The 7485-nt window shown below is 38.4% G+C and overlaps 1 pseudogene; it reads right to left on the minus strand.

Annotated features, from left to right (window-relative positions):
* Window positions 1-1822: 1822 nt before the first annotated feature.
* On the minus strand, window positions 1823-2296 carry LOC120873055 (annotated as a pseudogene).
* Window positions 2297-7485: the final 5189 nt, after the last annotated feature.

The raw sequence follows: 7485 nt of genomic DNA on the forward strand, positions 1-7485 counted from the left end.
TTATATTTTTCTACTTTCTATTGTATCTCTGGGTTAATCTTTCTTACTTACATGTTTCCTTCTACTAAACCTGAGTTGTTTTTTTGTTTTTTTTTTTAAACCTGAGTTTAGTTTGTTTTCTGTTTTCTGCTTCCTAGAGGTCTAAAAATAGATTTCAGATTTAAGATCTTTTCTCTTTTTTACTGTAAGCATTTAACCTTTCAGATTTTCCTTTTAGTACAGTGGTCTCTGTGTGTTATAAAATTTGTAATGTTGTCTTTTCATTTTGATCAATGTATTTTAAAATTTCCATGTGATTTTTTTTCTTAGACCCATTTGTGGTGTAAGAGTGAGTTGTTTAATGTACATGTGAGGAAGTTTCTTTTTTTCTTGTGTTTATTTCGTTGTTGTTAGGGAAGATACTTTTATGGTATCAGTCTCTTAAAATGGTTAATTTTGGCCTAACATGTTGTCTCTCATAGAGAATGGTTTCTGTGTCCTTGAGATACATGTGTTTTCTGCTTTTGTTGGGCCGTGTGATCTGTACATGCCTGTTCAATATTTGCTTCATTTTTCTGAGATATCTAATGTTAGATGTATATATATTTTTACTTGTTACAGCTTTTTGGTAAATTGACCATTTTATCATTACACAATATTTATCTCATTGCACTTTTTTTTTCCTCAGTTTATTTTGTCTGATATAACAGTATCCCCTGCTCTCTTTAGGATGGACTGTCTTTTTCCATCCTTTCACTTTTCACCTTTCCATGTCCTTAGATTTGTGAGTACTACCTGTTTCAACTCTCTGACAAACTCTGTGTCTCTTGTCTTCCTCCTGTTACTTCTTCTAGTGGCCCCTGCTCCTGTGCATCATATGGTGGTGAAATACAGGCACCCTGGACAGCTCCTTTCGTGCCACTGTAATTTCAGAGGGGATGTATTGAATGTTTCCTTCCTATCATGATGTTTCTTCAGATAGTCTTGCTTAATACTGTATTTTTTTCCATATCCCTTTTTGACATAATTTTTAATTCTCCAAGAAGTTTTTTTACTTTGCTGTTGTGATAATTCTTTTTTGTCATAATCTAATGACTCTTCTAATTTGAAATCAGTTTTATTAATGGGAAAAAAAGCAATAAAGTCTTTGGCTTCTGTTAATGCCTTGCTATGTAAATTTAAATGGATAAAATTGTATCTTTGTATATGGTAATGTTATTTTGAATTGAGTTCAGGTATTCTTTTTTTTTAAATGTTTTTACCGGTTTTCTTTTGGTAGCCTAGTATAGAATCCTGTTGACAAACTCAGCTGAGTACAAAGGATACATTTTTATCGTCTGAAGGATGCTGAAATACATGTGAATAAAAGGATAATATAAAATTGTCCAAAAAAATCTATCAAAAGACCAATCCTCTCATTTCAGTTAATTTTTTATAGATAAGTATGCATGCATGTGCAAGTCTGTGATTTAGATAGAAGACATGATTTAAAAACTACATATCACCTTTTTTTTTTAGTTGAAATTATGTTATCAGTATAATCTATGGCCTTGAAATTTTCTAAACAATCTTCTTAGTGTTTTAAGTAGTAAATTACTAACAGTTGTGTTTCTGTATCCACATCTATAATGACCTTTCATGCCATTCCACATTGTTCACCTTGGACTTTTTTTTTTTTTTCATATTAATACAATATTTATTTGTTTTCCTTCTGTCAAACCCTGAGCCCACCACTTTCCCCAGGCTGCCTGGGGAATTCCAGGAAAGGGAACATACAGGGCAGACATAGGAGAAAGAACTGTGGGAGGTGGAAACAGCTCCTTCATATTGTGAAGAAGACGAGCTAGACCACCATCAGGCAAAAGAGCCCCATGGCCTTTGAGAGGGCCAAGCCCCATGGCTTAGAAGAGCTACTGTTTCAGAGAAGGGTTCCTGGCATAACAGTGATGAAGCTCCCAAACACAGTCCCACTTCCAGCCCTGGAGCCAGCCACCCCTGCTGTGGCAGCTTCAGCTCCAGGGAACTTGGCTGCTGTGTCAAAGTCCCTTGAAATGGCACTGGTTTGGAAGCTCTGGGTAGGAATAAGTGAGATGGTCCGAGGACCTGGGGCTGCCAAGCTGCTGTGGCTCTCATCAGTCAGTGTCTCCAGTCCTTTACCACCACTGCAGACAGTGATCACTCAACACGGGGGAGGTTCTCTCGATCAGGGAGGGGGTAGAGACTAATTTGGCACAGGTGTCCATTTTCAAGGGATGAAGGCCCGAGGCCAGAGAGCTGCTCCCCCTGCAGAGAAGACAGAGGGGCAGGGAGGAGGCTCACCTTGGACTTCTTTGAAGTTTCTTTAGGAGCCCTCTGTCAAAGGACTTGTTCTCTGTATTAACTGTTAGATGCTTAAGCTTCAGTTGCTGAGCCCAAGCTTCTGAGTGCAGGTGCTTCATGTAACATTTCTTACCTTCTTGATCTGAGTCGAGTTTCTCAGTGTCTGTGACAACAGGTTTTCTTCTCTAAGGTGGGAACAGATGGTTCTTTAATAAGCTATTATATTGATGACAGGTTCTTGCCTGTAAAGTACTTATTTAATATTTAGAGTAAGACTACAGTAATTTAGAGCAACAGGAAGCCTTCAGACACTTTTGGTCCTTGCTGCTGTTATCAACATCATACCTGAAAATTTAGACCTTTCCATTAAAAGTGCCATGGACTTTGTCATCTCTGAAGACACCACTCATGCTGTACCTCATCTAGATAATGAATTGCTCTCATTGGGTAGAACATAATATCTGACACTTCTGTATAGCCAAAACAGTGTTGAGCTTTATTTTCATATATTTCATGGGTTTTGAATAATGATGAAAAATCCATATTAATTGGAGGATCTCATAAGGCCATATGAAACAGCATAAGAAATTAAAATTAGAGATGCATAATTTCTCCAGATACCCCTGCATGGATCTGTTAGAACACATACTTCAACCAAGTCAATCCATACCCCTTACTACCCTTTCTCTTTCGCATGAAAATGAGAACTTTTCTTGGCCCTTTTGCTGACATGTGATTTCATTTCAGGAACGACTGACCTCTGAGGATGTGGCCATTGAATTCACTCAGGAGGAGTGGGAATTCCTGGACCCTGCTCAGAGGGCCTTGTACAGGGACGTGATGCTGGAGACCTACAGGAATCTGCTGTCTCTGGGTGAGGATGACTTCCTTCCAGAGCTGCCCTTGGGTATCTGCATTTTCCCTGTGTGCCCCTTGGGAGGCCCTGATGTCTTTCATCTGAGAGTTCTGGTGACTGGGGCATGACACAGCTTCACAAGGTTAAACTGACCCTCTTCAGATGCTGTGTCTGTTTCATGTAATATCTGAGGTTGTCCCAGAGCTTAATTATGTACAAAGCTCACTAGCAAATGTTAAAAAAAAAAATACCAAAAAACCTGATTTCCTGTTTTCTACCTTTTGACTTTTGGCTCAGTGTTTAAAAAAATCCACAGCACTTTAGATTTCTTTCTTCTGATAATGCTGAATATCTACTTGTTTGTTTTTGCTTGTTTACATTTTTTTGGCTGCACCATTCTGCATGTGGGATCTTAGTTCCCTGACTAAGGATCAAACCTGCAGCCCCTGCATTTGAAATTATGAGTCTTAACCACTGGATCACCAGGGGAGTCCTAGAATTTCTGTTTCTGAATATTATCTCCACGTTGGAGCATGAGAAAAAGCTCTGGACAGTGGGGAGTGATATAAAAGTAGCCAAAACTACAACATATAAAGAAAAACGAGTGTCTCAAAAGGGCTGTTTTTTTCTGTTTAGGAGTGGGACAAGTTGGTGGATTGGATCCTCTGTGGTTGTTACTTAGGAGAATGTAAGAGTGGATAGAGAGATCATCTTTTTGATCCTAGATCCTACGAGGGGAGCATATGTGAATCTCGCAGGCTCTTAGCTTGCCATCTGTAGGTCGAGCGCATGGTCCCATCTCAAGGTGCTGTAATGTCTGACCTTCATGTTGTATTAGTTTTACTCTTGTGCTGCTCTACCCAGTCTGGGAATGTTGACTGTTCCTGATGTTCCATTCTCCTTACTTTGTATCATTTTACCTCTTCAATTTCTTTGAAATATATTCCTGAGGGTCTGAAATTTTATCTGGTTTCCTTGCTGTGATAATCCACCTATGTTTAATTGGCATCCTCTGGTGAGTCTCTGTGGAGTGGATTTAGTAGGTAAGAGAAAACTGTGATGGAGACACTATTCCTAATGTTATTTTCTTGCTCTGTACAAAGTCACCACTTGAAGTCACCACTTGAAGCTATCCTTTTGAGTGGTCAGTTCTAGGATGATGAGAGAGAAAGTATCACGAGAGCCTGATACATCTTTCCAGGTTATTTTCTGACTTTGGAGACTGTCAAGGGCACCATGACAGTGTTGTTGATGTGTATCAAGGACCATATATTTTAGCCTCTGTAAATGGTATGGGAATTTATCCCAGGACAAATTTGTCCAAGTTCACGTCGTCATATCTATGAGGCTATTGGCTGCACTGTTGTTCTGTGCATTGTAGGTATTTTTTAATTTTATCATTGAGTTCAAATTTCTGTGTTACTCTTAGTGTTTCTGTTTTGTATTTGCAATGCATTGGATGTTTGATTGGGGAATGGTCCCTATGGTGGAACTGGTGATCAGTCCCTCTTAAAATTCTTTATATATTCTTTGTACTGACTTACTATCAGATGTATGATTTCCACATATTTTCTCTTCTACTGTTGATTGTCTTTTCAAACTCACTCCACTTTAATGCAGAGTAGTTTATAATTTTGATATAGTTCAGTTTATTAATATCTGGTTTTATTTTGTGGCCTGTGCTTTTGGTGTTATATCTGGTAAATCATTTGTGGGTCCAACTTCCAGAAACATATCCTGCATGTTTACTTCTAGGAGTTTTATACATTTGGGACTTAGGTTTAGGTCTTTGAACCATTTTGAGTTCGTTTTTGTCTGTAGTGTAAAATAATGTTCCAAGTAAATTCTTTTGCTGGTGGGTGTTCGGTTTTGTCAACATGTCTTGTTTCATAGACTGCTTCCCCCTTTAGTAGTTTTTACACCCTTGTGAAACATCTTGTGAACATCTCTGCAAGAGGTGTTTTTGTTTTTGTTTTAACCATTCTTTTTAGGTATGCTGCTGCCTCTGCTGCTATGTCGCGTCAGTCGTGTCTGACTCTGTGCGACTCCACAGATGGCAGCCCACCAGGCTCCTCTGTCCCTGGGATTCTCCAGGCAAAAACACTGGCGTAGGTTGCCATTTCCTTCTCCAAAGCATGCATGCCAAGTTGCTTAAGCTGTGTCCGATTCTGTGCAACCCCATAGATGGCAGCCCACCAGGCTCCTCTGTCCATGGGATTCTCCAGGCAAGAATACTGGAGTGGGTTGCCATTTCCTTCTCCACTTTTTAAGTATAGTTAATTTATAATTTTGTGTTTGAGGTATACATTGGTTTACAAGATATTCAATATAGTTCCCTGAGCTTATCGTAGGTTCTTGTTGTTCATTTATTTTGTATATACATTAGTTTGTAAATATTCAGACTCCTAATTTATCTCTCCCTTTCCTGCCCCCATCATCATCTTGTACTATCCCCTTTGGTAACCATGTTTTTTTATTCTGGTGAGTTTATTTTGTGAATAAGTTCATTTGTATCATTTATTTCAGTTCAACATATAATATCCTATGATATTTGTCTTTCTCTGTCTGATTTCACTTAGAATAATACCTAAGTCTGTCTATATTGCTGCAAAAGTCATTACTTCGTTGTGTTTTATGCTGTGGGGGTGGCAACTCACTCCAGTGTTCTTGCCTGGAGAATTGCATGGACAGGAGTCTGGCAGCTGCAGGTCATGGGGTCTTAAAGAGTTGGACACGGCTGAGCTACTTTCACTTCACAATATTCCCTTGTGTATATGTACCACATATACTTTATCCCTTTGTCTGTCAGTGAACATTTAGGTTGCTGCCGTGTTTTGGCTGGTATATATAGTGCTGCTAAAAACATTGGGGTGCATGTATCATTTTGAATTAGTTTTCATCCTTTCTGGATATATGCCCAGGATTGGAATTGCTGGTTCATGTGATAGCTGTATTTTTATTTCTTTATGGAACCTCCTTGCTATTCTCCAAAGTGGCAGTACCAATTTATGTTCCTTCCAACAGTGTAGGAGGGTTCTCTTTTCTCCACACCCTCTCAAGCATTTATTGTTGTAGATTTTTTGATGGTGGTCATTCTGACCCGTGTGAGGTGATGCATTTTTGTGGTTTTGATTTGCATTTCTATCATAAGTAGAGATGTCAAGCATCTTTTCAGGTGACTGTTGGCCATCTGTTTGTCTCCTGTGGAGAAGTATCTGTTTTGATCTTCTGCCCAGTTTTTGATTGGGTCGTTTGTTTGTTTGTTTGTTTTGATATTACGCTGTATGAACTGTTTGTATATTTTGGAAATAAATCTCTTATAGGTAGCATCATTTGCATATATAGTCTCGTAGTCCAAAAGTTGAATTTTTGTTCTTTTTTTGCTTTCCTTTGCTTTGCAAAAAGGTTTTAAATTTAATTAGGTCTCATTTGTTTGTTTTTGCTTTCATTACCATGACTCAAGAGATAGATTCAAAAAAATTTTGCTGACATTTAGTCAGTGTTTTGCATTTGTTTTCCACTATGAATTTTATAGTACCTGGTCTTGCATTTAGATGTTTAACCCATTTTGAGTTTACTTTTGTGTGTGGTGTTAGAGAATGTTGGAATTTCATTCTTTTTCATGTAACTATCCATTTATCCCAGCATCACTTATTAAAGAGACTTCTTCATTCTATATTCTTTCCTCCTTTGTTATAGAATAATTGACTCTAAGTAAATTGGTTTATTTCTGGGTTTTCTGTCGTGTTCTACTGATCTGTGTTTCTGTTTTGTGCCATCATCATACCACTTCCCTGGTGGCTCAGACGGTAAAGCCATCTGCCTCCAATGCAGGAGACCCAGGTTCAGTCCCTGGGTCAGGAAGATCGGCTGGAGAAGGAAATGGCAACCCACTTCAGTATTCTTGCCTGGAAAATCCCATGGACAGAGGAAACTGGTAGTCAACAGTCGATGGGGTCACAAAGAGTTGGACACAGCTGAGCGACTTCACTTTCACTTAGTTGACTGTAAGTTTGTAGCATAGTCTGAACTCAGGGAACATGATTCCTCCAGCTCTGTTCTTTTTTCTCAAGATCATTTTAGATATCAGAGTCTTTTGTATTTTGGTACAAATTAAGTTTTTCTTTGTTTTATGAAATATGTCATTGTTAATTTGATAAGGGTTGCATTGAATATGTAGATTGCCTTGGATAATATGGTCATTTTGACAGTGTTACTTCTTTAAGTCCAAGAACATGGTATATGTTTGTGCCATCTGTTTGTGTCATCTTTGGTATCAGTCATCAGCATCTTATAGTTTCATGAGTACAGTTCTTTTGACTTTTTAGGTA

The sequence above is a fragment of the Oryx dammah genome, unplaced genomic scaffold (genome assembly GCF_014754425.2).
Source record: "Oryx dammah isolate SB20612 unplaced genomic scaffold, SCBI_Odam_1.1 HiC_scaffold_13, whole genome shotgun sequence".
NCBI classification, from domain to species: Eukaryota; Metazoa; Chordata; class Mammalia; order Artiodactyla; family Bovidae; genus Oryx; species Oryx dammah.